Source organism: Corticium candelabrum, chromosome 11, assembly GCF_963422355.1.
Source record: "Corticium candelabrum chromosome 11, ooCorCand1.1, whole genome shotgun sequence".
Lineage (NCBI taxonomy): Eukaryota > Metazoa > Porifera > Homoscleromorpha > Homosclerophorida > Plakinidae > Corticium > Corticium candelabrum.
Genome location: NC_085095.1, coordinates 7,484,312 through 7,487,621, shown reverse-complemented (window position 1 = coordinate 7,487,621; position 3,310 = coordinate 7,484,312). Strand labels below are relative to the sequence as shown.

The following is a 3,310-nucleotide window of genomic DNA, read 5'->3' as shown; positions in this document are numbered from 1 at the left end:
CGTTCCAGACTTCTTTTACCATGGCTTTGGAGTTTGGCCTCGGTGGTTTTGGTGTAATCTAACTGACATAACTAATTGCACTCAGCTGTGGCACTTGACTTGAAATGAAATGTGGCAGGAAATTGAAAGGAGTTAATGAAATTAAGAGGTTTTGCTGTAGTTGTTGATAGTTGCTTTAGAGTAAATTACATGGCACATCTGTTTGCTTTTTCATTAGTTTAATTTAAGTTGATTTAAACATTTATGCTTCTTGAGCACACTCACAGCAGTATCTTTCAGAAGTGTCATCAGGGGTTGCATTTATAAGTTAAAGAGGCCAAAAGGCCAGCAGCACTTTGCTTATTAATTAATGCCATTTGCAAATATTTTCTATTCACATTTTTCATCTTTCCTCCTATTGTAGAAAATCCATTTTGTCTATGTGCGGTCTACCAATTTCCATTCCATGTGTGAGAAATAATATGCATATATTCAAAGTTAAGAGAGGACATGTGAACAGTCAAGCCAATTGAACCACTTTGAAATTAGCACCCATGGTAAATCAGTTATAATGAAATTAGCACCCATGGTAGGTCAGCTATAATGAAATTTGCACCCATGGTAGGTCAGGTATAACTGTGACTGAACTGCATTACTGTAAATAATGTTACAAGTAAATACACACTACCAAAGTCTGTTGATCTGATATCTTTATTAAAAGCTACATCCTAATATACCATAACAAGCTTTGGCTTGGCAGGCAGTCACTTCATTAATTATTACTAATTAAGTACAGTTTAGAATACCTTGAAGCTAATAAAAACTGATAACAAAAACTGCGCAACTTGCCTTGAAAAAAATTCTCCTGTCAATCCGTAGATTTGCGTTGAATATGCCATCCAAGCCAGCATTAAATTAGGAAACTTAGTTCGTGCAGTTGTAGAGACGGAGCAGCCAGTCGATGGGGCTTGGAACGTGCACTGCAGAGAGCAGAATGCAGTCAATTCCCTCTGCTGGTGACTAGTGCATGACGTGCACGTACACGTCAACTAGGTCGGGTGGTCTAGCCTTCACGCAACTGCTCATTCCTAGTTTTCGTCAGAGAACATGAAGAGGGACTCGCCTACTAGAGCGGTACGTAGTCTAGCAGCTCACTTGACCGGCTACCTGGTGATGCGCGCAGTAGCTACAAGTCTAGAGAAAGTGATACATGTACAAAGAGCTTGCGACGTGTCCAGTAAAGGTAGACAACATCAGTCTTGCATACGTACCCGAGGAAACAGGTTGAGATCCTCGTCTTCAAACAGTGTACTGTACATGCGGTTCAGCACCGAATCAGCAACCAGGCCTTCTTGCGCGCCCGGAGACCTCGCAGTTCGGCCCAATATCATTATGTTAGTACTGCGTACTCGTGCTGCGTACTCGTGCTGCGTACTCGTACTCGTGCTGCGTACTCGTACTCGTGCTGCGTACTCGTACTCGTGCTGCGTACTCGTACTCGTGCTGCGTACTCGTACTCGTGCTGCGTACTCGTACTCGTACTCGTGCTGCGTACTCGTACTCGTGCTGCGTACTCGTACTCGTGCTGCGTACTAGTGCTGCGTACTCGTGCTGCGTACTCGTGCAGCGTACTCGTGCAGCGTACTCGTGCAGCGTACTCGTGCAGCGTACTCGTGCAGCATTACTCACTAGGCATTTTATATAAAAAGCATTATACAAAAAGCATTATACACAATGCATTATGCATAATGCATTGTACACACAATGTTTTTTTCTCATTATATTAGTGCTGAGTATTAGTGCTGTATGGCGTGTAATTGTTTTGACATCGGTAGCACGCCATATTCTGTCTGTCTGTAGATGACATCGCTCTTCGTTCTTGAATAGATGTGAGCAGCGTTCGGCAAATACGCAGTAACTCTTCGCTCTCGAGCTGGCCCAGCATCCATTCTGCCCGTAAAAGGTTTCGAAGTAAAGCTTCATTTTTGTTGGACTTCCCCTCTAAGAAGTTACCGCGTTGATTGTTAGGTTTCTTGAGAATACTGTAGACCCTAAATTGTTTTCTTTACGTTTCGCATTGCGGAAAACGAGACCTAAAAGTGTATGACGTCATGACTGCGTAAGCGTCGTAAGTTAGACTCTCTCATTTTGTTTAGTGGCTTTTAAAATAGCCGGTTTTAATAACGTGAAGGAAAATTGAAGCCCTTCACCAGTTCCTCAGTACCGAGTGTTCCCGCCTCTCGCCCTCCTGATTGCGTCCAAACGTCGCGGAACACTTTCTGCCAAGTTCCGGACACGCGCGGCTGGAATCTGCTGCCACGCCTCTTGTAGAGCATTCCAGAGCTCAGGCGACGGTTGGCAGCAGTTTTGAGTTCATGCCACAACTTCTCGATTGGATTCGCATCAGGCGATTTTGGCGGCCAGTCCAACAGTGTGACATCATGCTGGCGTAGCCATTGTTATGTTGACCGAGACGTGTGGATTGGCGCGTTGTCCTGCTGGAAGACAAAGTCGTCTCCTATCAATGCCGCTGCGTCTGTAAGCATGTGCTCTTCCAGAACCTGTTGGTACGCCGTGCTGTCCAAACGACCTTCCAGTTTCACCAGAGACCCCACACCATGCCAACACATCGATCCCCACACCATCACACTAGCCGCGTGCTGGACCGTACGGTCACAACATTCAAGGAGAAATTCCTCACCTTTGCGACGCCAAACGTACAGAGCACCATCGTTTCCTATGCTGACTTTTGACTCATCTGTAAAAAGAACAGATTTCCAGTCATCCAAAGTCCATTGTGTGTGAGTGGTTGTCCATCCCAGTCGCAAACGCCGATGGTTTTCTGTCAGCAGTGGGTTTTTTCTAGGCCTCCGAGCGTTCACTCCTGTCTCACTGAGACGACGACGGACTGTTCTACTTGACACCTGCTTGCCGGTTTCATCAGCCAGCTGATACGAGAGCAGTCGTGATGGTGCTCTGCGGTTCTGCAGTGCCATTCTCTTCAGTCGATGATCTTCCCGGATTGTCGTTGCCTTCCCACGTCCAGATCGTTTTTCATAATCGCTGCTGCCATGGGAAAGCCGTTGCAGGCACTGATGAACCGAATTCCTGGAGCGGCGGACAAAAGCTGCGATGTGACGCACAGAATGGCCAACTGAGTGAAGGGCTTCAATTTTGCCTCGCGTTTTTGGACTCGACTGTTTGCCTCGAGGCATCGCTGCAACTCGTGAAATATCGCACGGAACAAGACTCTGCAACTGCGTGCAGCTGAACGTTCAGGCTAACTTATCGCCTAAGTTTGGCGGTCTCAAGGGCAGCGGTTTTAGTGCAG

At 46.3% G+C, this 3,310-nt stretch overlaps 1 long non-coding RNA gene across 1 annotated transcript in view; it reads left to right on the top strand.

The window, feature by feature from the left end:
• Positions 1 to 2,356: 2,356 nt before the first annotated feature.
• The window catches only part of LOC134187036 (uncharacterized), a 1,295-nt gene continuing 341 nt past the window's right edge, over positions 2,357 to 3,310 (top strand). Inside the window, exons 1-2 of the long non-coding RNA XR_009971056.1 lie at positions 2,357 to 2,780; positions 2,846 to 3,310. The exon at positions 2,846 to 3,310 is cut by the window's right edge and continues 341 nt beyond it. This is a non-coding gene — a long non-coding RNA (uncharacterized LOC134187036). The remainder of the gene's footprint in view (positions 2,781 to 2,845) is intronic.